At 47.6% G+C, this 27850-nt stretch overlaps 1 protein-coding gene across 1 annotated transcript in view; it reads left to right on the forward strand.

Moving 5' to 3' along the window:
• RSPO3 (R-spondin 3) overlaps positions 1-27850 on the forward strand; it is a 530784-nt gene that overhangs the window by 348135 nt on the left and 154799 nt on the right. The gene's annotated exons all lie outside the window — the stretch shown is intronic.

The raw sequence follows: 27850 nt of genomic DNA on the forward strand, positions 1-27850 counted from the left end.
TAGATTGGTAGAGTGATGGCGGTACAGTGGTAGAGTGAGGGTGGTAGAGTGAGGGCGTGAGGGTGCGAGGGCGGTAGAGTGGTAGAGTGAGGGTGGTAAAGAGGTAGACTGAGGGCGGTAGAGTGGTAGAGTGAGGACGGTAGAGTGAGGGTGTGAGGGCGGTAGAATGGTAGAGTGAGGGCGGTAGAGTGAGAGCATGAGGACAGTAGAGTGGTAGAGTGAGTGCGGTAGAGTGAGGGTGTGAGGGCGGTAGAGAGGTAGAGTGAGGGCGGTAGAGTGAGGGCGTGAAGGTGGTAGAGTGGTAGAGTGAGGGCAGTAGAGTGAGGGCGTCAGGGCTGTAGAGTGGTAGAGTGAGGGCGTTAGAGTGAGGGCATGAGGGTGGTAGAGTGGTAGAGTGAGTGCGGTAGAGTGAGGGCGTGAGGGCGGTCAAGTGAGGGCGGTAGAGTGGTAGAGTGAGGGCGGTAGATTCAGGGCATGAGGTCGATAAAGTGGTAGAGTGAGGGCAGTAGAGTGAGGGCGTGAGGGTGGTAGAGTGGTACAGTGAGGGCGGTAGAGTGAGGCCTTGAGGGCAGTAGTGTGAGGACGGTAGAGTGGTAGAGTGAGGGTGGTAGAGTGAGGGTGGGAGAGTGGTAGAGTGAGGATGTGAGGGAGGTAGAGTGAGGGTGGTAGAGTGGTAGAGTGAGGGCGGTAGAGTGAGGGCAGTAGAGTGAGGGCGGTAGAGTGGTAGAGTGAGGGCTATGGAGTGAGGGCGGTAGAGTTAGGGCGGTAGAGTGGTAGAGTGAGGGCGGTAGAGTGGTAGAGTGAGGGCGGTAGAGTGGTAGAGTGAGGGTGTGAGAGTGAGGGCGGTAGAGTGGTAGAGTGAGGGCGGTAGAGTGAGGGCAGTAGAGTGGTAGAGTGAGGGCGGTAGAGTGAGGGCTGTAGAATTGTAGAGTCAGGTCGGTAGAGTGAGGGCATTAGAGTGGTAGAGTGAGGGCAGTAGAGTGAGGGCGTGAGGGCAGCAGAGTGGTAGAGTGAGGGCGGTAAAGTGAGGGTGGTAGAGTGGTAGAGTGAGGGCAGTAGAGTGGTAGAGTGAGGGCGGTAGAGTGGTAGGGTGAGGGCGGTAGAGTGAGGGCAGTAGAGTGGTAGAGTGAGGGCCGTAGAGTGAGGGCCATAGAGTGAGGGCAGTAGAGCGGTAGAGTGAGGGCGGTAGAGTGAGGGCAGTAGAGTGGTAGAGTGAGTGTGGTAGAGTGAGGGAGTGAGGGCGGTAGAGTGGTAGAGCGAGGGCGGTAGAGTGAGGGCAGTGGAGTGGTACAGTGAGGGAGGTAGAGTGAGGGCAGTAGAGTGGTAGAGTGAGGGTGGTAGAGTGAGGGTGATAGAGTGAGGGTGGTAGAGTGGTAGAGTGAGGGCAGTAGATTGAGGGCGGTAGAGTGAGGGCTGTAGCGCGAGTGCGGTAGAGTGGTAGCGTGAAGGTGTTAGAGTGGTAGAGTGAGGGCGGTAGAGTGAGGGTGTGAGGGCGGTAGAGTGAGGGCAGTAGAGTGAGGGCGTGAGGGTGGTAGAGTGGTAGAGTGAGGGCAGTAGAGTAAGGGTGGTAGAGTGGTAGAGTGAGGGTGGTAGGGTGGTAGAGTGAGGGGGGTAGAGTGAGGGCGTGAGGGCGGTAGAGTGGTAGAGTGAGGGCGGTAGAGTGGTAGAGTGAGGGCGGTAGAGTGAGGGCGGTAGAGTGGTTGAGTGAGGGCGGTAAAGTGAGGGCAATAGAGTGAGGTCGATAGAGTGGTAGAGTGACGGCGGTAAAGTGAGGGCGGTAGAGCGGTAGAGTGAGGGCGGTAGAGTGAGGGCGGTAGAGTGAGGGCGGTAGAGTGAGGACAGTAGAATGAGGCGGTAGAGTGGTAGAGTGAGGGCGGTAGAGTGAGGGCGGTAGAGTGAGGGCGGTGGAGTGAGGGTGGTAGAGTGAGGGCGGTAGAGTTGTGGAGTGAGGGCAGTAGAGTGAGGGTGGTAGAGTGAGGGCTGTAAAGTGAGGGTGGTAGAGTGGTAAAGTGAAGGCAGTAGATTGAGGGCAGTAGAGTGATGGCAGTAGAGTGGTAGAGTGAGGGCTTTAGAGTGAGGGTGGTAGAGTGGTAGAGTGAGGCGGTAGAGTGAGGGTGGTAGAGTGGTAGAGTGGGGGCGGTAGAGTGAGGGCGGTAGAGTGGGAGAGTGAGGGCAGCAGAGTGGTAGAGTGAGGGCGGTAGAGTGAGGGCAGTATAGTGGTAGAGTGAGGGTGGTAGAGTGTTAGAGTGAGGGCGGTAGAGTGAGGGCAGTAGAGTGGTAGAGTGAGGGGGGTAGAGTGGTAGAGTGAGGGCAGTAGAGTGGTAGAGTTTGGGCGGTAGATTGAGGGTGGTAGAGCGGTAGAGTGAGGGTGTGTGAGAGCGAGGCAGAGAGAGGGAGAGAGAGAGCGCGAGGAATACAGAACACGTGGTTTGCAACACTACTCTACCGCATGAGTTTGGGACCCCCTCTAGTATTCATTGATGGCCAGGGAAAAGAGAGGACAACATCTACAATAACACAATAAAGTTCCCCCATGGCCTCACCATACTTTTTCATAAGACATGACTCATATATTTGATCAGTAAACCTTCAGATTAACACAGGTACACAATTGTTTTTATACAATTTTTGGTAATTTTTTTTTTTTTTGTAATGTATCAAAAAATACTTTTTTTCCCTATTTTTACTATTTTACCATATATTTTCATCAATTAATCATTAATTCTTGTGATCATATCAACATTAAAATACAGTACATAATTCATTTGCCTCTACAGTTCAATATATACATAGGAAGAATTTTTATAATAGAAAACGAACACCCTGTCTAACACACACTTATCAACATTTACACCTGCTCATTCATACAATTAAACACACTTCTCTTTACACCCAGAACAATCTCCTTTTTTTCCCTTTGTGGTTGAGGTAACACAGATATTAATCGTGAATTTCCACGCCAGGTCGACGCACGTTTCGGTGGACTCGTACCACCTTCCTCAGGACCAACAGAGAAAAGTTTGTCTCCTCAACGTGTGAGAACAGGGTATCTGAAATTACAAATATTATATAATGCACCTGTGACAATTCCCATAATCTAAAGGATAGTTGAATTAATCTAACACATTTTCCTTATACAACATTTACTGATTACTGTGAGGTATCAAACCGCTGCTCCAGGGACTGGATGATGCTCTAGAGGAAAAACATCAATCCTCCAATGCAGTAGAAGACTCTAAAAACAAACGTGATAAAATTCAATCTGGAATGAAAGATTTTGAATTATATCTAACAAACAAAAAAACTGAAAAATTAAAAAATGACGTACGTTGGTTCACAAAAGAAAAAATGTATCCATACTTGAATCCCAACTACTATCAAGGTGGCAATCAAGGTAACTATAATCCAAATTATGACAACAGCCACAAGAGGAACTACACTAACTTTTCAGACACAGGCTCCTCAGACTCTGATACAGACAACTACCAAGACTCTGGGAGGGGACGTTACAATTCTAGATCACCCTTCAGAGGAAGACAGGGATATCAAAATACCCATAACCAGGGTTTTTTATCGAGAGGCCCATACAGGGGCAAAACGGTGCATTGGCAACAAGACAGGGGTGGGCAACAAATGATGAGCCCACAACCTCAGCAACAGTATGTCACGACGCGAAACCAACAATATTGGTGGTAAACCCAGATCAAAATGAGACAACAAGTAGTCCTAGAGACATAATGCCAATCTATAATTTATCAACAACTAGTCTAAGTAATGAGGAATTTACATTATTAAGTCGGGGGCTGTCTTTTGTCCCTTGCACCTCACTTAATAAATTTAAACTTCATGAAGACCTTTTTGCATTTTTTCGAAAGGTCAGACTAAAATAATTCTTTGATGGCAAAACTACAGAACAGGAAAATAACAACTTATCTGGTTGTAAATGTTTATATGATCACAAGAATTAATGATTAATTGAAGAAAATATATGGTTAAATAGAAAAAATAGGGAAAAAAGTATTTTTTGATACATTACAGAAAGAAAAACCAAAGGAAATGATGGACGGAGCGTTGACAATACAAGCACTCACCCCCAGTCAACTGATCTGGGTTTAATCCATCACTGTTCTTTAGCCCACTCTGCCACCCCAGTTCAGACATGGCCATATGCAAATCAGTCTGACCCTGTGCCTCATGGGAACAGTCCAGCCCGAACTGCCAAGCCATGCCTTCCCTGGACCGGAAACAAGCTTCCGAGGACCGGTTTCTGGCATTCCAGCCGTCTTCAGCCTGGCTTGCTTGAATCCAGTGGTGTGGAGTGCATGGGACTCACGTCTGAGCATACCCATCCCACTCGGGGTTACAAATGCAAAAACCACAGGTGATGGACAGACTGCAGAACAATGTCATACATTCAACCCAGTACAGAGATCTGGCCTAAATCCATCGTTTTTTTCCACTCCACACCACCCCAGTTCAGACAGGGCCATATGCAAATCAGTCTGACCCTGTGCCTCATGGGAACAGTCCAGTCCGAACTGCCAAGCCATGCCTTCCCTGGACCGGAAACAAGCTTCTGAGGACCGGTTTCTGGTATTCCAATATTCTTCAGCCTGGCTTGCTTGAATCCAGTGGTGTGAAGTGCATGGGACTCACGTCTGAGCATACCCATCCCACTCAGGGTGACAAATTAAAAAAACACAGGTGATGGACAGAATGCAGTGTTAGCCCTTGTGGTTTGCTTACCCTGCGCAGTGAGGTGATTGCTACCAGAAAGACTGTCTTCATTGTCAGCATTTGTAGGGAGGCCTTATGGATGGATTCGAAGGGCGCTTTCATGAGCTCTGTTAGGACTAAATTAAGGTTCCATGGCGGTGGTGGCATCCTCTTAGGTGGTGCGATCCTTTTTGCCCCTTCCATGAATCTCTTTACTATTAGAGATGTAAAGAAGCACTTTCCTGTCTCTCCTCTTGTGTAGGCTACTATCACTGCTAGGTGTACTCTTAGCGAGGATGAACCTAATTTAGCTTTCAGCAGGTGCGTGAGATATCTTAGCACAGTTGATTACCTTGTCATCTTCTTGTGCAGTTTCTTCTTGCTGCAACATTGTGTAAACCTCTTCCATTTTGCCACATAGCACCTTCGTGTGCTAGGTCTCCTTGCCTCTCGTAGCACCCGCAGGGTGCTCTCAGGTAACCTTAGGTGTGCAAACTCTAGGTCTTCAGGAGCCATGCTGCTAGGCTGAGGCTCTCTGGCTCTGGGTGAGGTGGTCCCTGTGCTATTTCCATTATCTGTGAGTACCAGGTCTGTCTGGACCACTGAGGTGCCACCAAGATCAGTATCATGTTGCTGGTTCTGCACTTGTTGAGTACCCTGTGTATCAGCGGTATCGGGGGAAAAGTGTAGGCAAATGTTTTCGACCAGCTTATCCATAGGGCAACCCCCTGGGATCGTTCCTCTGGTTGCCTGGATGCGAAGTAACAGCATTTTGCATTCTGGTGTGTTGCAAATAGGTCTATCGGAGTTCCCCTACCTCCTGAATAGCCTTTGCGTTTCCTGTGCATTGAGCTCCCACTCGTGGGATGCTGAAGTCTGTCTGCTGAGCCAGTCTGCTTCCACATTGCCCTTCCCTGGTAGGTGTATGGCTAGCAGGTCTATTTTGAGAGGGATGGCCCACCCCCATATTTCCTGTGCTAGGTTGGACAGTGCGACTGATTGTGTTCCTCCCTGCATCGTTGTTGTGTTGTCTGTTTGTATCAACAATCTCTGGTTGTACAGTTGTTTCTGGAATTTCGTCAGGGCGAGGAACACGGTCTTCAGTTCCAGGTAGTTGATGTGTATGACTGCATCTGCTGGAGTCCACAGACCCCTCACTTTGAGCTTTTTCATATGTGCTCCCCATCCCATCTGGGATGCGTCTGTGGTGATGGTCACCGTTGGTATTGGTGGTGTTAAGGGCTTTCCCCTTGTTATGTTCTCCCTGTTCCACCATGTAATTTCCTCCTACACTGCGTGCGTTACAACCACTAGATCTCCCCAACTTCCTGAAGCTTGTGACTATTGTTGTTGCAGCCATTCCTGGAATGGTCTTATGTGGAGACGTATATTGGGGACCAGGTGTATGCAGGACGCCATCTTCCCCATGATCTTGCTCGCTGGTCTCAGTGTCAGAGCTCGCCCCTTCTGGTAGTGGTGTGTCTCCTTCAGCAGAGCCAATGTTCTCTTGTCGCTGGGGAACACTTTGTTCTGTATGGTGTTGATCTGTGCCCCTAGGAAGATCTTCACTTGCTCTGATTCCATTGAGGACTTCTCCCAGTGTATGGAGAATCCAAGGTCTGTTAGTGCCTCCGTGACCCGCTGTGCGTGTTCCTTGTATGTCTTGTGTGAACTTGCTTTTATTAGCCACTCGTCGAGGTAAGGGTTTACATGAATCCCTTCCCTGCGCAGGTACGCTGCCACGGCTGCGAGACATTTGGTGAACACCTTTGGTGCAGACTTTAGACCAAAGGCTAGGGCTGTGAACTGGTAGTGTTCTTTGTTGATGGTAAATCTTAGCAGATGTTTGTGCTGCTTGTTCATGAGAATGTGCAGGTAGGCATCTTTGAGGTCTATGGTGGACATGAAGTTTCCGTCCCTGATCTGAGGAATGACCTCTTGGAGGGATGTCATTTTGAACTTTTGTGCCTTTATGTATTTGTTTAGGAACCTTAGATCCAGGATGGGTCTTAGTGTTTTGTCCACTTTTGGAACTAGAAAATAGTTTGAGTACACTCCCTTGTTCATTTCTCTGAATTGAACTGGTTCGATGGCCTCCTTTCAGAGGAGTTCTTGTGATTCCTCTAGGAGTAGCGCTAGTTCTTTTCCTGAATGCGCCTTCCTCTTTGGTTTTCTGTTGGGTGGTTTCTTTTCCAGTTCTTTGCAGTATCCGAACTGTATGATGTTGAGTATCCATTTGTCTGTAGTTATCTTCTTCCACTCCTGGAAGAAGTGTATTAGCCTGCCTCCTCCTGGTGTTACATTGTCGTTGATGTTTGGTCAGTGTAACTCCCTCTTGTTGGCCTTGTTGTGCTCCACCCTCGGAGGGGTCGTGTGGGTGGTCACGCTTTGTGTGACAGAGTCACTTTGAGGTGGGTTGCTGGCCCCCTCTCCTTGTTTGCCCTTGTCCATTTGCCCTCCCGCGAAAGGACTGGCCCCGAGACTGGTACTGCCAGGTTTGCTTTTGATGCCCCTGCTGGGATTGATTGTCGCCCTGGTGTGCCTGCTGGAATGTCTGGTGTGACTTTCCTGGCTGGTTTCCTCCCCTTCCGTTTGGTCTCCGTGTCAGGGTACCCATTCTCATCCCTCTGAATTGTAAGGCCCCCATGGACCTTGCAGTTTCATTTTCTTTATTTAGCTGGGTGAGCTTCTCATCCACTGGTGCCCCGAACAGTGTCTCTCCATTGAAAGGAGTGCTCAGAATGTTGTTCTGTACTTCCGGCTTGAAGCCTGAGATCCTAAGCCAGGCCTGCCTTCTTTCTGTGATTCCTATCATCATTGGTCTGCTGTATGTGTTATCCCCACCCAATGCTGTTTTCAGGCAAGCATTTGCTATATTTTTCCCCTCCTCCACCAGGTGTGATGCCCTTTGCTGGTATTCCTCGGGGAGGTACTTGAGCAGTTGCCCCATCTCGTCCCAATGCTGGTACTGGTGTCTGTTCAGTAGGGCCTTGGAGTTCACCATGCGCCCGTGTACTGCTGAATTTCCCTCTATTTTTCCCCCAGTTAGGTCCATTCTCCTACTTTCTTTGTTTGGTGGTGGCCCTGATGTTGTTGAGACATTTGCCCTCTTTCTGGCTGTTGCCGCAATAATGGAGTCCGCCGTGACGGATCCCTGGATGTAGGGAGGGTCCTGAGATGAGTGTTTGTATTTTTTCTCCGTCTTAGGAGTGACAGACCTGCAGGCCGCTGGGTCCTTGAACGCCTCCCTCCCTTGGTCCATGACACTCGGAAGCATAGGGAGGAACTGGCTCTTTGTTTGAGTGGGGAGCAGGGTCTCTAAAAGGAAACATGCCTTTGGCTTTTCCTCCTCCGGTTTGACTCCATAAGCCGCTGCCACGTTCTCGATTACCTTGTTATAGGCCCCAATGTCATCTGGTGGAGAAGGCCTCGAAGGATAAGTCTCCAAGGGCTCTTCCGGGTTTTCGGAGTCGAGGTCCTGCCAATCCAGGTCCTGTGTCATCGAGGATGCCGAGCCGAAAGTCGTTCGCTGGTCATCGTCGCCTTCTTCCTCATAGTATAGGCCCTCTTCCTCTAGGTGTTCCTGGGGCTCAGGAGTTTTCGGTGGCCCTTCAGCGTCGAACTCCTCTTCCTCTTCTATTTCGACGATCGTCGTCGTGGGTTTTGACGGAATCGTGAACCTTTTCAATTTCTCATCGAACTCTCTCTTCCTTTGCAGGATGTTCTCCATTTCAGCTTTGAGCCTTCTCTTTTTCCTCTCCATCTCGGCGGCATGCTCAGCTTCGAGCGTTTCGGCCGATCTCTTCGACTTAGTCGTGGAAGCGACCTTCGGGTCCTTCTCCTCCGAAGTCGAGCAGTCCTCGGAAGCTTGTTTCCGGTTCAGGGAAGACATGGCTTGGCAGTTCGGGCTGGACTGTTCCCATGAGGCACAGGGTCAGACTGATTTGCATATGGCCATGTCTGAACTGGGGTGGCAGAGTGGGCTAAAGAACGGTGATTGATTAAACCCAGATCTTTTGACTGGGTGTGAGTGTTTGATTGATTCAGATGCTCCGTCCATCACCACCCCCTTTTGTACCACCTATGTCATACAGCTTTTAATATGCGATTGAATATTTTCCTGAGGCCTTGTTTTATTTTTATTACGTCATATGAAGTGGAGTTCTAGTAAATTTGGTTGTTTGTCAAGGACTTCAAATCACACTTGACACAATCAAGTGCTTGATTACATTGGGAAATTGTCTGCTAATTAAACGCCTGCTAATTTGCATTAGCAGAGGGAGTACTATTTGGAGTCATGCAATTTGCACATTTAAGCTTTGTTCACTCAGTAATGAAGGGCAACAGGTAAATTGCATCTGTTATTCCCCATTCTGAAGTGTGCAAACGGCTCATGTGCTCTTGTCTGAGCCCTACATTATTTAACATCTATGTTACACCCTTGGCAGGGTTATTGAAGAAATTGGGCTTCATTCCCCTCTCTTACTCCGATGACACGCAACTTCTCTCCTTTGATAAAACAGACCCTAACATACAAGTCACCTTCTTGGAAGGGATGAAAGGCATTGCGCATTGGATGAGAGAAAACGTCCTTCAACTGAATACTGAAAGATCTGAAATTATGTTGTTCGGAGAAGCAAAAGTGAGATGGTCCCCCAGCTGGTAGCCCGAGGGATGAGGATCAGCCACTTCCCCAAAGCAGGTGGTGAAAAATCTAGGAGTGCGAGTAGACCAGGAGTTAACATTAAAAGAGCAAGTGAACATTACTGCCCGGACATGCTTTCACACACTTGGCCTCATCCAAAGGGTCTTCCCCTCCTGCCACTATCCACTCGTAAAACCCTAATCCAGGCTCTGATTATCAGCTGCCTGGACTATTGCAATGCCCTGCTGATTTCTGCAAAGGAAACGTCCCCCAAAAAACTTCAAATAGTCCAGAACACCGCAGCCCGCTTGTTGAGCAATGTCCCCCCCAGAACCGCATCTCCTCCGCTACTTCGGAAACTTCACTGGCTACCAGTAAAAAAAGAATTATGTTTAAAGTCTGTTGTATGGTGTACAAATCCTTAAACAACATGGGCCCCTAGCTATCTGACAGAAAAACTGGTCAGATACACACCGTCCACGCCCCTGCGGTCGAGTCACCTAGCGCTCCTCCACATACCTTGCTTCAAATTAGCCCGCAGGGCGGCAAAGCCTTCTCCCATCTTTCCCCTCGCTACTGAAACCAACTCCCCATCCAGTTGCGCTTATGTACCAACTTCCTGGCCTTCAGAAAACTTCTGAAAACTTCACTGTTCTGAATCTTCCCCTGGTCTGGTCCCGAGCAGTCTCAGCTCGGAGTACCCCGATGGGGGTGATTCGGGCGCTCTATAAGTCACATAAATAAATCAAAATAGTGGCAGGTTTTGCAGACTGCCATGAACCAGCCAATCTGTGTCCCACTCATGATTCCTTTTTTGCTTCAAGGAGGACTTTGCACACAAAACCGGATATTGGACCAATCATATTGCAGGCCTATTCAAATTATGTAGGTGAGAAGAGGAGCCCACTGTTTGGAAGAAGGTAGCTTTTTTGACTCGATTATGAACCGCATAGGAAGATGGTTTTCATTACTAACAAAGAAAAGGCTTCCCAAATGGTGTTTTCAAAGTGTTGAGCGAGGTCACGGGGAGTGTACTAAACATGCTGGCAACACAATGCTTTTCCCAGTGCGCCAGACTGGCGTGTGGTTCGTGTGAAAGACACCACTTGTGGTTAATGACCTGGATTTGTGTTCATGAACTAAGCTCCTGTGACTCCAGAATTTAATCGAGACTAATTACTGTACGCTGATGTTTACATTTAAAATGGGCTTTCTGAGCCTCAACTTGACCTCTCACATATCCTGCCTGCGACAATTTTGGAATCTGTCTTTTTGTTTACAGGCTGCTCAGTTCTGCCAAAAGATTCATTGTTTTGTAATTTTTCTTTATATAATGCCCTGAACATTTTGGTCTTCTAGACACTTGCTATCAGTGTTGATTAACCTGTCATTAAGAGTGAAAGCATATTTTAGTTTGAAAACTATTGCATGACTGTTCAGAGCTCCGGCCTCCCGATTTCTTCCACAACAGTAATAAAGGGTTTACCAGCCTTGAATCGATCAAAGAATGGATGGCGAAGTAAATGCGCACTGCTGACAACAGTTCTGTACTGCATTTCATGAGTTTGAATCCTGTCGTGGCCAACTCAGCCTTTCCTCCTGCTGAGGTCACTAAATTGATTGCTTATTAGGGTAAAGGCAATGTTCTAAGAAGCATACAAAACTAACGTATTAACACTTTCTTTGATAAAGAATAGCAAGGGTAAGCGTTGATTTTGATAGGGTTTGAACTTGAAGACTCATAATGTCGACTAATCAGACAAACCAATAATCGGGCTGCTTAGTTATATCTGTGATGCCAGTTTAAGCAATCAGTTTGTAGGACAATGTATTATAAATAAGATAGTCCTTGGAGTCAGATGTAGTGTAGATATATTCTTAGGTTTATTGTAAGATAATCAGATCAGTAAATCACAGGAAGATGGTAAGTCCTAATGATGCCCCACCAGGAACAGCGTCTGTCCTGCTCAGCCTGCACACTCCAACTGTCACTCCCAAGCTCCCCAAGCACCCAACACTCCATGACATCATCCACACCCAACATTCCAGACAACCACAGGCATACCAACTCTCACACTGGCTGAGCAGCAGATAGGGAAACCATAGAGAAGGGAAATGTAACTGTAGATTATAACACATCCCCCTCCCTACGGAAGCCAAACACAATGAAGAACAAATAAAGATGCATGAAAATACATTGAGCAAGTGAATCAAGTACATAACAAAATGAAAATGTAAACCAACTCAAAAGCCAATGAAATCACACACCTTAAAACACAATAAAAAGAGATCCCAGAAAGCATTAAACGTAGACAGAATAATAGTCCATACAACCTAACATTGGAAAACTCATAACCAGATAGAACCTAAAATTACTACCACACAAACATGTAATAAGCAAGAAGATAGAGAAAACACACAAGAAAGTGTAAACTGCAACACAATCTTAACCACATAACCAAGTTAGCACTTAAGGAAAGTGCAGGTAAAACCATTCATTCACCAACCAACGGTGAGCAACACTTAACGAAAGTGTAGAAATAACCAAGTTAGCACTTAAAGAAAGTGCAGGTAAAACCATTCATTCACCAACCAACGGTGAGCAACACTTAAAGAAAGTGTGGAAATAACCAAGTTAGCACTTAAAGAAAGTGCAGGAAAAACCATCCTTTCACCAAACAATACGGTGAGCTACACTTAAAGAAAGTGCAGGAAAAACCATACACTCACAACCCAACAGTGAGCAAGACCTAAAAGGAATACAAGAAAAACAATTCACTCACCAACCACACAGTGAGCGTACACGTAAGGAACTCCCAGTAGAAGTGTTAAACCATACGCAGTCCTAGGAAAAACCAGTAATAAACACTACACCCCAAACACTACACCCCAACGCAGACTTCAATCTCTCCACCGGTAGATGAGCGCTTGCTCATATTGACAGCAAAATCCTTCTCTGTGTCCCATTGAAATGCTCGACAGTGCGCAGAGACCATAAGTTCACAGCTGACATCTGATGTACTCTCATAAAGAAAAACTCTCCCCCAGGCTAAAGTCACAACACATGAGAGCTACATCAAGCAGTTGCAAATTGTCTGCGCAAACGTCAGGAAAGTGAAGCGCTTTGGCAATAGGGTGTCCAGATAGCCACAGATGGAGGAAAAGTCAGTACAACATCCAATTTCTAGCGCATCACACACGGGCAGACCCTTAATTTAATTGGAAACCAAACAAACTACAAACGCTCTGGTCTGCAGGCTGTCCTGTTGGCTAAGGACACTGGTGGGGCTTACCAGAGCGTAGAGTGTAGTTCCTTGAAGTCTTCTTCTTTAAGGGTGTAGTTCATTAATTCCAGTCCTTAGTTGTACGTAATCCAGGTAATCCAGGGTAATGTAGGGTAGTCCTTCCAACACGTAGTTCTTTTTCTCGTCGCCAGTATTATAAATAAGATAGTCCTTGGAGTCAGATGTAGTGTAGATATATTCTTAGGTTTATTGTAAGATAATCAGATCAGTAAATCACAGGAAGATGGTAAGTCCTAATGATGCCCCACCAGGAACAGCGTCTGTCCTGCTCAGCCTGCACACTCCAACTGTCACTCCCAAGCTCCCCAAGCACCCAACACTCCATGACATCATCCACACCCAACATTCCAGACAACCACAGGCATACCAACTCTCACACTGGCTGAGCAGCAGATAGGGAAACCATAGAGAAGGGAAATGTAACTGTAGATTATAACACAATGCACAAATGTACAACAGTACCAGTGGCGGCCGGTGCAGGTTAGAGGTAGGAGCCGTGGGGCGGGGCGAGAGATATGAAGGATGAAGTCGACAGACGACGACTAGGGTAAATACAATTACGAAAGTTAAGTGGTTTTCTTTCTTTTTTAAATGTATTTTCCCTTGTCATTGTCTGTCGACTTTAATTCCCCAGCCCCCCCCCCCCCCCGCATCCGCACCTGCTCTTACTTCCACCAACAGCCGTTAAACACTGACAGGACATCAAACCCCATAAAACCGTGATACACTTATTATACGTAATACATAATGACAAATGTAGTACTCTTTAACACAGTAGCTAAATCACTATCCTCTTTTTCCAGTACCAAAATAATATACATTAAACATTTGCATAAGAAAAAGTTCATTTGTGGCCAGAATGAGGATGAAATATTGATCTTTGGACCTGGGCATACTCGCCTCTGATCTCACTGAGAATAACCTTCTGAAAAAAGGGTGGACTCCATCATAGTTATTATTGATTTTTTTGTTCCAATAATTTTTATTGAGGTTTTTTGAATTACATAACTTGCGGGTAGAAAGTTAAGCAAATAAAACACAGAGTCAAACAGTCATTGAAATTCCCTTTGTAGTTGTTGGTCTTGTATCTGATAACAGTGAAAATCATTCATAAAAGCTGAAGGAATTATGACTGACAAAAAACAGTATATGAGTTCAACATACATACATTTTCGGAAGCAGCCATAGCTCGGCTCAAGATGCATGCAGATGAATGTGTCAGCATATGTTGTGAACTAATAGCCCAGTGGAATATGGATATCTCAAGGGTCCCACTAGGGCAGGATAGAGCAATACGAAGGGGGTAGGGGGAACCTCCTGATGTCTGTGTGGGGGAACATATAACTTGGAGTAGGTGTGGTGAAAAGGAGATAACAGGGGGAAGATAAGTAGCATAGGCAGAAGCATTCAACGGACCTCAGAAAAGGCGCTTCAGCGAGGGCAAGAGTGCACAGTGAGGACAAAGGCGTGATGGGGGTGGTGATGGTCACCAGGTTATCTCATCTCTTGCTTTTATCCCTCAAGGGGCAGGAGGAGATATGTGGATGGCAGGAAAAAAAGACAAAAATACATTGGTATGTAGAAAGGGTATCTCTGGGTATGTGCCTAGGATTCGCTAGTGCCTCCTGCACTGGGTAGTCTTGAGTCTTTGGGATCGGAGAAAGAGGGAGGCATCAGCTGTGGTGAGATTCTTAAATTGTGTAAGAATGGTGTCCCAGGCCTCTGCAATAGGGAGCTTGCAGATTCGCCAGGCTTCTTCCCAATGCAATGTTGAACTTTCCGCCTCACCCCAATGCAGCAGCTCTCTGTGCCATTGTGGTAGAGTCGGGAATTCCTGGACCATCTAATGCAAGGTTAACAGGCATTTAGCTAGTAAAAGACCAAGGTTGGCAAAGCCGGCCAGGGCCTTTTGTTGTTGAAAGAGACATAAAGTTGATGCCTCCAAGTTGCTTAAAGTTGTTAATTCAGTGACTTTGTTGAGGGTGTTGTGTACAAATTGCCAGTACCTGATTATAGCAGGACATGACAATAGCCAATGTTGTTGGTCAGCTGTCTCAGTCTGGCATCTGGGGCATGCAAGGTTGGCCGTTGGGAATATTCAGTTCAGACGGAAGGTGTAAGGTAAGCACTTTGTAATATTATGAGAAGAATGTTTTTGAAACATCCATTTCAAGAAATGTTTGGGGGGAGACTAGGACTTTAGACCATTTTGTGTTGTGCAAGGGTCTGTCAAAATCCTCCTCCCAAAGTTGTCGAAGGCGCATTAGTGAATGTCTATTGTTCTTCCCTATGACTTTGTAGAGCCATGTTATTTGGTGGTGTCCTTCCACCATGGTGTACAAGGTATGAATTGCTGCATGAGTGAATGGTTCGGTATCTATCAGGCCCCATAGTGACTGAAATGTTGCCTCTAATTGACTATATAGAAGGAAAGGACATGGGGGAACATTGTAGTTGTGGTGCAGTTGGTCAAATGTGGGGAGTTAGCCATTTTTTAAGAAATCCCCTACCATATCCAGGCAGTGTTCAAGCCAAATTGTCAATTGGCTGTCAGTGACGGGTCTGAAGGGTCCTGGAAGGCCCTGCAGGGGGATCACGAAAGAGTGGGGAGTTATATGTTTTGTCAGTTGAGTTGGGCCAGACACTTTCTAGCAAACCAAACATGGAGAGACCAGGAACGATGCTGTATAAAATTGGGATGGAGGATCAGGTGTAGTATGTGATAATGAAGAGAGCCCTCCCCTGTGCTCGTCTCGTATACATTCTTCACTGCCAGCCCTCGGGACACCCATTGTAGTTATGCCACCAGATAGTAGGCCTCAAGTGATGATGCTCCAAGGCCACCCCCATCCGTCGGTAGTTGGAGTTTATTGTGAGCTGCTTGTGATTTCCCTGCGCTCCAGAGTAGGTCTCCCAACATGTGGTTCAGGTCCCGTAAATGGAAGCCTGGGACATTAGTGAAATAGTACAATACTTGAGGAAGGACAGTCCTTTTGGAATGGGTGACTCTGCCCATATGGGCGAGGGGGAACCACTGTCAAAATTTCATTTTGGATCTAAGGGCTGGAAATGTCCACTGTATATTACCTTGAAACATGTCCTGTTGGGAATGATAGAGCCTGATGCCATGGTAGCAGTCTGCGGCCACCTTCCACTCAAGTGGTGAATCACCAAGATTGATATCCTGTGGAGGTTTATCTTAGTGAAATGGGAAGACACAGGATTTTCTACAGTTCACTTAGAGACCAGCAATGACTTTGAATTCCTCAAAGACGGCTGAGATGAGGGCCATGTCTGCCTAAGCGTCGCGCACATATAAGAGGACATCGGCGGCAAAAAGTGGCACTGCATGTGTGATGTATCTATACAAAGAGAGGGGGGACCAGGAGCCAGTTAAGGTCCAGTGCCTGTGCTCGTAAGGTAAACCGCATTAATCAAAACAGGCGGCACTGTTCCAGGTGAGGGGTACACATAGTCACCCACTCGATAAAGAGGTAGATAGAGGAAGAGGAGGCCCTAGGCTTTATGAGGCCCACAGGTGACAGGAAAGAGCAAGTCTTCTCTCCTAATGCCCTCTCACACCCCGAAGGATGTCATGCTTCATCATTGGGGGTTTTGCTCCTCGTCGGGCCGGCGCTGCAATGCCCTAAGGGTCCCCCGAAGGGTCACTTTAGCGGAGATCTTTTGAGACAAAACGCCGTATGGTGCATGCAGGTGTGTGGTGTGGGTCCTCTAAAATGGTGCAGTGGTGCATGCAAAGTGAGTCTAAAACTATCTAAGGGTTACCCAAAGTGAAATGTTTAATGAAGAGGGGCACCCTTGCCAGACTAAAAAACCTGTAGGTCAAGCGTTTACCTATGTAGGCTTAATGGGCCCTAGGTAACTAAAGAGATCGACATGTTTCGTGCCTGTGTGGTCCAAACAGATCTGTGGCGCTTCTTCAGGACCAGGAAAACAATTTAAGTAAAGTGTGGTGCAGGTGATGAGTGAATCAAGGGTTAATACCCTCAGTGGGTGTCCGGGTGAGCACAGTAACAATGTACCCTACAGTCTAACTGCAACAACTAGTTAGATATTAGCCGCTCCAGGATACCACTTAGGCGAGAAATGACAAGAAATAACAAAAAAGTGCGTCAAAGCTCTTGGTAGGGAATGTCAACATTTCCCCAAAGCTTATCCCCTGGACTTTAGAACTCTTTTGGACCAAGAAGACTGCCAAGAAGAAGAGCTGGAGAAGCTGTGAGGAGGAACTACCACTTTTCTGAGTGCTTTGCTGTGTTGGCCTGCAGTGGCTGCTTCTGTCTTGGGCAGTGAAAGGACTGGACTGAACCTTCTGCAGCTTCTTTATTGCCTCCTGTTCTGAAGTCTCAGGCACTACAAAGACTTCACCAACCTCTGGGTACCGCTTCTGGACCATCTGTTTCAGCTGCCACAGAGAAGGGAAATGAAACCGACTGCATCACCGACTCCGTCGCTGGTCCTGACGGCACCGCAGACCACACCATCCTCATCTCGCACCGTAACCCTGGTTTAACCAATAGCGACAACTGACGATGCCACCACCGAGCCGCTGCTTGCACTATGACCTGTAGGCACCACACTCCGCATTGCCTCGCTTCACTTTGCCTGCCTGGTCTCACCGACACCGTTGCTGCTGCGTACTTCAACACCCATGACCGCATCTTGGCTGGAGGCACTGCTCTTAAGTTTCACAATGCCCCGCCTCGTTCCACACAGCCGTCTGGGCCGACTGACTCCAGCTCCCGCTAACCGGCTCTGTCTCCTGCACTGCAACCTACCAGCACTGCATCGAGCACTGTTTCGCCCTGCACTGTAAGCCTTGGTCTTACCGAGGCCATCTGGACAATCGTCACCAAGCCGCTGCCTGCACTGCATCGAGAGGACACGGCATCCTGCACCGCTTTTATTTTAGAATGCAACCGCGCCGGTTGCCATGAACCTCTCGCACCACTGTGTCAGCCGCAATGAGAAAGGTAATGTTAGCAAGTCTGTTCACGCTGGCCCGTACCGACAGGGTTGGCTGAAACTGTTAGGCTCTGTTGTTTTCAGCATTGTGGTAGCCTTGATGTAGCTACTGACTTGTACAAACTGTGTTTTTCAAGTATTCTTGCCAAGTGTACCTTATTAAGTACTGTATGGTGGATTTCTATCGTTTTGGTCTTTTTTTAAGCATATAAAATATTGGATAATGTTCTAAAATAGGTGTGGTGTCCTCTTGTAGTGTTTTCACTGTAGTACTGTTGGTAATGTGCAAATGCTTTACACATGGCCTCTAAGATAAGCCTGACTGCTCTTGCCAATCTACCAAGGGGGTGAGCAGGAGTGTAACTCCCTTATCCTGACTACAAGGAAGGGTCCTTATTTTGACAAAAGTGCAGACCCTTGCCAACTAGAGACCCCTATTTCTAACAGGGGCCCTGGCGCGTACACCGGCCTGTCGTAAAAGAGGCCAAGATTAGGCATCCCACTCGCACCCGAAAGTTTGGACCCGTATATAGGAGTTTTGTATAAGCCAGTAATTGTTGGCCTATTCCAACCTCTCCACATAGATATTCCCAGGAGAGGGTGTCAAAGGTCAATTCAAGATATAATAAAAGGCACACTGCTCGAGGGTTGCGTTACAACGCTTTGTCCATGATATGAAAGAGGCACTCTGATGTTGCTAGATGTATTGCGGCCTGGAACTAATCAATATTGATATGGGTGAATCAATTTGGGGAGTATCCAAATGTATCGATCTGTGAGTATCTTGCCCAGGATTTTATAATCTGCACCTAGAAAGGCTATGGGCCTTTAGGAAGCTAGGTGAGCGTATTTCCTGTCCAGTTTTAGTATCAAGGCAATTAGGGACTCTTGGTAGGAGGGTATCAGTATTGATGGCCTTGTTATAGACTTCAGACAATTTTAGGGCCAGGTGATCAGAGTTAATTCAGGGCCCCTGCATTAACCTGCATGTCAGATAGGGGCTGCGTTGTGTCCCTCTGTGGAGTAGGGCCTGTCTAAGTGATCGTGGAACTTCACAAGGGGGAGCTTGTAGGTCTGCCTTTGCTTACGTGAGCCTGCAGATTATTGGGCTCTGTTTCCTGGGGGCCTCAGGGCATGCGCTCTGCTGAACTGCCGTGGGGTGAGTTTATGGGCACCCCACAGTGTCTCACTCAGGCGTCTGGTGCAACTTATTGAGGGGAACTGGTAACGTACTTAGTGCCTCTCTACCAGTTGGTCATTGAAAGATTGCTAGCACACTACATAGACCATTCTATAACCAGCTGTCAGGTGCCTTGTGGCAGTGGGGGCAATATAGGGAGAACGTCTGGGCTTACAAGGCTTCTTCCTGATGGAGTGCTATTATTTCAGGCTCTGATGGGGCCTTTAGGGGCCTATTTTGGCAATGGAGTCGGCTCTCATCAATTCTGGGTCGTCTTGTTGCCTCTGTTTCAGCAAGGATCGCCTTGTGCACTTCTAGGTATTGGGGCCCTGTGTTCGGCGCATGTAGGAGCAATGAGAGGGCGTTGCAGTGGAGGGGGAAAAAAATGCCCTGCCCCCCTCAAATATTGTGTATGGAGTCCTAGCTGTACTGCCTGGGTAGTCATAGAGTTCTCCCCCCAGCTTCACGTAGGCCTCCCGCATACATTGTGGGGAAGGCCTCCCAGCTGCTGATGGGATGCCGGTGCCGCACTCAAGTACCACAGCCCTTGAACGCTGCTTGATCAAGAGGCTGCTGGTCAGAGGTGCCACTCCGATTCACCGGTCTGTGTTGCGCAGCTCAGCAGCCCCAGTTTCAGGGCCTCTTTGGTGCAGTTGGGGCACTGTGAGGAGGGCACAGCCAGCCAGTTTGAGCTTTGCGCCTTCTGGGCCTCACCTAACTAGGAGGCCACTTGCTAGGAGGGACGTCCCGTACCTCAGGGGTGGACTGTCTGGCCCGCCCAGCAGGCCATGTCTTGAGATCCCTGGGAGCAGCAAGGGAGTCATGTGGGTGAAATAGTAGGCGTATCTTCACCCGATTCCTGGCTCTGGGGCACTGGTGTAACAATCAACCAGGCCCCAGGGGCCGTGCTGTGGCTGATGGGGAAGGGACCCATTGTGCCTGGCCAGCTTACAGAGTCTTTCTAATGTCGAATTTCTGCCTCTCGTTTGCCCTCAGTTGATCAATCTTTGCGGCTGGATGGTGGCGAGCAGCTGATTTCACCAATTTCATGCAGGATTAATGGAGATTGCTCACATTGCCATGTGGAGCTCTGCTCTCTGGCATCCACCATCTTCAGCAATTAAGCTACTCTTCCCTTCGTTTTTGGGTTTCGCCTGCCGAAGGCTGTGCTCTGCGCAGCTTTTCGGCGCAGGCGAAATCCATTGATTACAATAAGGACTTCAGGAACGTCCCCCGGCTCCCATTGGCTAGCTCCATAAATGGAGGCTAGCCATTGGGTGCCGGATCTGTCCGGACCAGATTCGGGGCGTTCCCGAGAATTTTTCTCTTTTGGCCACGTCATGCGGCTGTGGGCGGGGCTTTTTTTTTGGCTCGTCAAGGTTTGTTTGGGCCATTTGGCGGCCGACCGCCGGCCGAGGAAGTCCAGGTGAGTGGTTCCTTTCCTGTCCCCCCTCCCGCTGTCCGTTCCTTTACCGCCCCCCCCCACGTTCCTGCCCGCCCCCCCTCCCCCTCCCGTCCGTATGCCCGTTCCCATTTGTAAATGCTTGTTTATTTACTTTCTGAATAGTGCTGGTGATACGTAGGGTAAGGTCGTGTTTTTTGAAGGGTGTTGTTTCGTCTGGAGGGTTGAGCCAGTGCCTTTTCTGTTACGTTCTGAAGGGGGCTGGTGGTTACAGAGGGTAGCGGAGGTGTTTTTCAGTTACTTTCGGAGGAGCACTGATGATACACAGGGTAGAGACATTGTTTTTGTACTTGGATTAAACCTTTTCCGGAGTCCCCCAAAAGGTGCACCGAGGGTTGTGATAGGATCCAAGCGCTGTACCCCCCCCCCGCTTTGGGGGCCATGACGCAGAAGTGCTCTGAAGGTCTTTCCAGAAACGTCACTGCGTCAGGCTTCCCGGTGCCGCCAAGCTTCCCAGGGCTATTGGTTGGCGCTTCTAGGAAATGTGCAGCGGCTCTGCGGCTGAAGTACAGAGTACCTCCAAATAGGCTGATTAAGACTGCAAAGTTTGGTGTTTTAGGGAGTACGGAACAGCCTACCACGGTGCAATGGAAGCCAAGCTGTACGTGCCCCAGACCTAAAGATTACCAAGGGTGCACGTGCACAAGTCATTCACAGTGCACTCAAATGTGTAATGTTTTCACGAAAGAAAGAAACCCACTTAGTGCCCAGCGTCGCGAAGCCAACTATCCACATTATCATCCTCTTTGAAATGGCCGAAGCGCCTATTTCACTTTTGCTAGATCACTTGCCGTCCTTGATCTCGCTCACTTCTTTGGGGGCGTTAATTGAAGGGCGGTTCCAAATTAACGTGGACTTAAAAACTGCAGGATACTCGCCTTTGGCCTGAGGCATCCCGAAACTGGATTGAAGATCCTCACATGCCGCTAAAATGTAAGTACTAGGGGCCCCCCGAGCGCCAATAACTGTGGATATTTTTCGCCCCACTGGGATCTGAATTGGTTTTTTAAACCCATCCCCTTTCGCGTTCTGCTACACGGGGCAATTTCAGCATATCTGTCTGTCCCTGCCTGAGAGAGTGGTTTTACAGTAATTAATCAGAACGCCGGGTGCCGAGTAGTTTAGCGTGTTAAACAGGGTCATTTTAACCTCCCATCAGCCTTAAAATTTGTCGACTCCGGACACATATGCTTAGACTTGTAAATCGATTGCTAAGTCTGTCTGCACCCCCATTTTTGAGGTAGTGGCTTTGAAGTAACTTGTAAGACCGCCAGGGGTGCGGAGTAGCTCTACCTGTAAAACAGCGGTATTTCTAACATCCCCCTGACTAAAAACCTCTCGCTACTGCTTAGTTCGAAAATATTTATGAACCTTATTAACAGCGTAAAAGATTACGATCGAGTTATGTCTATTCTTATAACTCTCCGCAGAAACCGTCGCTGAAAATCTTGCAACTAGAAGCAGTTCATCGGCCTGGCTGCTGATTCTCCGGCCGATGAATTAGCACCGGTCACTACTACGTTAACGAGGTATGCTGTCCTGGCTATGGACTGCGCTAATATGTAGTGGGGTAGATTCACCCTGGCGCTGACTCTCCTAAGCAAGCCCCTTCTCTACTAGACCTGTCAGCGTGGATGGTTAAACTGCAGGTTTACCTACATGTATATATACGTGTATATATTCCCCCCCCCCTGTTTGTCTCCCCCCCTCCCGCTGTCCGTGTCCCCCCCCCCCCCCCCCCCCGCTGTCTGTGTCTCCGGCCCCTTGTTTTGTTTTACCAACGATTGAACATTGGCAGAGTGGCATGGTCCAGCTAGGACTGTGGGCTACGTAGAAATCTCAGCAGCAGCCACACTGACCACTGAGCTCGTGTTTCTGGATAGCAGCCTGTGATATGCGCACGGATCCCTGCAGCAGGCCAGCTAAACTTTTGTGCTGAGATAGAAATGTGACATGAATGAAGGCTTCAGGAACATCTCGGTAGCAGTGGCATTAACTGTCCGGGCTATCAGACCTACGCTTTTCATCCCTATCTCTGCTGTAGAGACAAAAACCTACTGAGCTGTCTCACTTGAAGTGAATCATGAGAGCTGCACATCGCACATACTTTGCTGTTGCAAAAGCCTTTGGCCTGTAAGTTATGGAGAAATCAGTGCAGCATGTGCTGAACCCATTGAACTTTCTGTTCAGATCGTTTTTGCCTCGCACACAGAGTGACCCTTGAAGGTTTGGCAGCTTATTTTTGGCCAACGCAATATAGTTTTTTTATGTAAGTACCTATCCGGGTGGCACGACTTTGCAGCAATATATTTCATTATGTATGGGGGGCTATTTTTCTTAATTTGGGCCAGTGCAGTTTCCCAGAAAGTCCATATTGGGGGAAAAAATGAATATTGATTTTAGCTGCTGTAGAAAAGCACTGACCATTTGAATAAGATATTGGACACCATTACAATCCGCAGGTGCTGGCAAATTATCGTAACCGGCTCAGTGGGAATTCGTAGATGAAATGGACAAAATTTATGCAGCTGATTCAAATTTACCTTAAGGTGGTTAAGAGGCTGTGATACTCCAGTTCACTGGTACTCATTTTATCAACCTCAGGAAGACGTAATGGCGAGTTGTTCCCTCAAGTATTTTTCCCACGACATTGCTGCTTCTAGAGTTCTCTTTACGAGGTTCATGCCCGCTTGTTCTGAGTAGAAAAAATACACGTGTGAAGAAAGCTCAAAGAAGGAGAGTGTGCTGTCGTGATGAGTGAATGATTATTGTACCATAGGTCACAGGGTCAAATACCCAGAAGGACTTCACTGCCTTTCATCCTTTTGAAGTAAGTAAAATGATTATCAATTTCTATTTGGCAATAGTATTTATGTAAAAAAAGGTCTTTGTACCATACTTTGGATAAAAGTAATAAATATAACTGATTATTTCAAATTCCCATTTGAACTTCTTCTATCAAATGTATTTGATTTTCTAAGTCTTCGGGTGCCGGCCATGTTAATAGTCAGGATGAGGATGCATTGTGAGAGCTCTGGGAGTGTCTTGGATCTGAGGCACGAGTCACTGTAAGTGGAGACTGGGGTGCGTCGCAGAGTCTGTGAATGGGTCTGTACTTGGACAGTTGTGTATGCAGACTGCATTATGAGAGGTTCCTTTGATACATAGTGTAGATGTCAATGATGTTGCATTATATGCCCCCACCGAGCTATGTAAATATGTGGCAAATAACATCGACTCTTCCAGTCTTCCTGCAACAAAATCTCTCCCACGCACGCACTCTCTTCTCTCTCTCACGCACTCACTACTCTCTCTCCTCTATCTCTCTCTCGTATTTTCAGATGTTGTCAACCTGCATGTGTCTTTCACGATGCTCTGATGTCCCTCGCCGTTAGTCACAGCCTGAGCCACCCCCATCATTTCTTTGACATCTGTGGTATCCAGGTTTGTCTACTGACAGCTGTACTTGTTGTTCGTCGTGACAAGCAGCCCAGCTAGCATCATCTGTTTGTGTTGGAAGCTTGCCCTGCCTGACCTTTGCTGCGCCTGTTGGCCTAAATCGCACATATTTCCTTGAGCTGTATCTGTATGATGCTAAACCATACCTTTTCTGTGCTGCAGATGTTAGGAAACGTATGACATGTTATATTCTTTTGCGAATTTCACGTTTCCACTTGCTTACAAGAGAACTGCAGGTTAGCAGCACAAGGTATTCATACAATTTCTCAATTCACGTGATACCACAGAGCATGCCGCCGATTAATTTATCTAATTTCACAGTTAACAGAGATTAGCTGACATACAGGTAACTCAGTATTTGTTGTTTACACAAGATATTCACTCATGTAAAAAGAACGTTGCACACGCCTGATTTTTTCTGGAGAGATGTTGGAATTCTTTCTTTTGAAAACTTACAAAGGTTATCAACATTTTAGTGTGGAGAACTTTTTGTGTTCATCACTTCAGACGAATGTATATTAATTTCCTTATGATGCTGGGAGCCTCTGTCTGCGTCCAATCAAAAGATAGCTCAGCGGGTTAATCTGCCTGCTGCCAAGAATTATGTGCAATCTGCATTTCAAGAGTTTTGCTGATCCGGGCGGATTGAATACTTTTCATTCAGAGGTCGGTGACTCCAGTACTACTTTTGACCCCTGATCACAACTAGGGGCTAATTCTGTTTCCGATGAAAATCCCTGTTGTGGCCTGTTGCGCATGACGACTTCTCCACGAATTGTTCTGTGGAAGAGACACAAGGGGGCGCTGTGCTTGCTTCCCTGCCCCCTGGCTGTGCTTGCTTGCTTCCCTTCCCCCTCGCTGTGCTTGCTTGCTTCCCTGCCCCCTCGCTGTGCATGCTCGCTTCCCTGCCCCCTAGGTGTGTGGGTGTGGCTCTCCTAGGTGTGTGGGTGTGTGTGGCTCTGGGTGTGGCAGTAATTGCTGTCTGCTGAGCTCGTCCAGTAGGGTACAATAGGTCTTACATTTGCGAGAGATTAAGCTGTTGGCAATGTAAATGACAATGCCATTTATTTATCTGTTTTCAAAACCAACACATAAATAAAAATGTTGTCATTTACAATGCCAATAGCTCTAACCGTTGCATTGTAAATGCTTGTTATTGATATGAGACCTCTGTCACAATTCCATTCAATTCCATTGGCATATCTCCCATGCAACTACATATAATTCTTCCTTTCCATGCCACTGACAAATTCCCCATGCAAATACAAGAATCAAGCCAGAGTGGTCTAATATCTGGCATCAACTTTAGAAAAGTAATAGCAAGCCCATTGACTCTACCACTTAGCAATTGAGGTTCTTCATATATGAGATACTTGCACAGTATACAGAGCATCATGTGTCCCATATGCTGTGTTAAACAGATTCCAGTTAGCATCAAACCAACATTTAAACAGCAAAATGCCATGTGCTTTTTAGGTCTTAACTACAAACATCTTAAGCTGCGGGTGGTCGAAGACCTACTGTTTACAAGAGAATAATACAGAAAGTGGGCCTGTACGTCAGCCCGTTTCTCATGTGTGGTTGGCTTTATTGTCTATCTCACTTCTATGCTTGTGATTCAAAGACTTTTATCCATATTCTCGTTTTTGTCCTGCCCTGGACTATAGTTTCTCTATCACCATTTTTACTGGATGACCTGAGTCCTTTCACTGCTGACAACAGGAAACAATTTTGTTATTTGTCTTTTAATAATCCATGGGAGCTCATAACTATCTTTTAATGCTTTTTTTATGAGAAAAAGCATTTAAATCTGACACAGCAGAATCAAGGACACACTTTTTGTACACACAATCACTTACTTAGTCACTCACTTACTTATACAACGGGCAAGGTTAAAAAATCTAGTGAAAGGGGAGTGTTCACAGTGCAAGAAACCTCTGGCCTATTTCTTTTTAAAATACTTTTTTTTTTTTTTTTTTAAACCTTTATTTGGAGATAAGCTAGAGAAGTAGCAGTGCAATCATGATACATACAAATGTACAAAGACAATGCAAAAAGGCAATACAATCAACAAGTCCAGAGTACAGGTCGATATATAGTACAGTGCTGACAGTAATGGAAAAAGGCAAATAGCAATCGCAAATGTGCATCATATAGCGCATCCGAACAGAGTAGCAGACTGTGGCAGGGGCATAAGCCTTTAGCGCATACCCTTAGTGGAAGGGAGAATCGCACCATACCAGCGGACGATCCAACCCCCAAGCATGATGTAGTCCACACAGGCCCACCCCCCGTTCGCCAGCAATAAGAAGACAGGCATCGGCCCACCATCCCGTACACAGGAGCATCACAATAGGGCATATAGATCCCCCATCTCAGCAGAAGAAGGAGATAATCCACACCCCAACTAACGCCAGAGACCCAGCAAATGTCAGTGTAGCACCCCAAGCTCTACACCGGCTTTAACCAACCCCAACCCGGTCCTCCCTTTCAGAATCAGAGTCCTGCACCGCCCTAGTAAGGAGGTACACCTGTAACGGGCTCCAAAAATCCTTGGGCCTACATCTCACGGGCATCAGCTCCGCATAAACGTTATATTGGTCCTGACAATAAATGAGATCATGTAGCCAATCCTTAAACTACGGCACCCTGCCACGACCCCAACAACAGGCCACTCTACGTTTAGCTAACAATAATGCCACATCAGCAAATCTACGGTGGAGGGCAGGTACTTCCCTGGTATACCCCAGCAGGAGCACCAAGGGGTCGAACAACACTCCATCCTCAGTCATAATCTGTAGAGCCGCATGGACCTGCACCCAGTATTCCAAAACGCCCGCACATTCCCACGCCAGATGCAGGAAGTCAGCACCTTCCGCCCGGCACCTAGCACATCTGTCGTCCTCCGCTAAACGAAACCGAAGTTTCCTCGCCGGGGTATAATAAAACCTTTGGACGAATTTGTAGTGTATAATTTTCAGACGGCAACTGGAGGAGACATTAGCAGTAACACCACAGCAGTACTTCCACTGTTCGTCAGTAATAGTGACGCCCAGCTCAGTGTACCATTGCTCCCGCACCCGACTGGCCGGGACAGCACGTTGCCGCCGAATGGCACCATACAGCTTCGAAACTAAATGACGACCATCTGAAACCAGGAGTACGTGGAGTGGGAGGGTTACCTCCGGTTCCGTAGGGAAATCCGGCAGCAAGGCACGCAGGCCCTGTCTCAGGCGAACATAATAAAACAACTCCAAAGGGGAACAGCCGGCAGCTCCAAAAAACTGAGCCCGGGTGCGGAAAGTGCCCTCATGAAAAACGCCACCCCATGTAAGGATCCCAAGCCGCTTGCAGAGACGCTGAAACCCCGTCTCCTGTAACAGAGACAAAGCAGGGTGATAGGCTAGGGGCAGTGCCGGCGAGTAGAGAAAAGAAACACCCAGTAAACGTGCCACTCGTTTCCAAGCGCCTACCGTGCACGTCACCGTCGTCTGATGCGTGTCCACATCATACACATTGCCTAGTACCATTCCCTCCAGTGGAATCGGGTGGGCAACCCAATGTTCAGCCGCAACTTGTGGCATAAACGGCGTGGGACGCATCCAATGGTAAGCATAGTGCGTTTGAGCGCTTAGGTAATAAAGTTCAAAATCAGGGACATCAAAGCCCCCATCGGCATAGGGTAACGTAAGGGTAGCCCACGCCACACGTGGCTGTTTGCCCCCCCAGAACAATCGGATGAGCTCCGATCGGAGCCGACGAAAGAAGTAAGCCCCAGGGTGATACGGAATATTTTGAAAAAGATACAGAAACCGGGGCAGAACCACCATTTTGATAAGGGACGCCCGACCAGCCATGGACAGAGGCAACGACATCCACCTCGTGACGTCATCCGCCAGCTTAGTAATAGCCGCGCCGTAATTAAGCCTGACAGTCTCCTCCCTGTCCAACGATACAACAATACCGAGGTACCGCAGCTCCGAATCGCACCACTCCAAAGGGAAATCCAGAGGAAATCGATGAACCGCCGCAGTGAGCGGGAAGAGCTGGGACTTCTGCCAGTTGATATGTATCCCGGAGACTCCCCCGAAAGCAAC

Source organism: Lissotriton vulgaris, chromosome 6 (genome assembly GCF_964263255.1).
Source record: "Lissotriton vulgaris chromosome 6, aLisVul1.2, whole genome shotgun sequence".
Classification (NCBI taxonomy): domain Eukaryota; kingdom Metazoa; phylum Chordata; class Amphibia; order Caudata; family Salamandridae; genus Lissotriton; species Lissotriton vulgaris.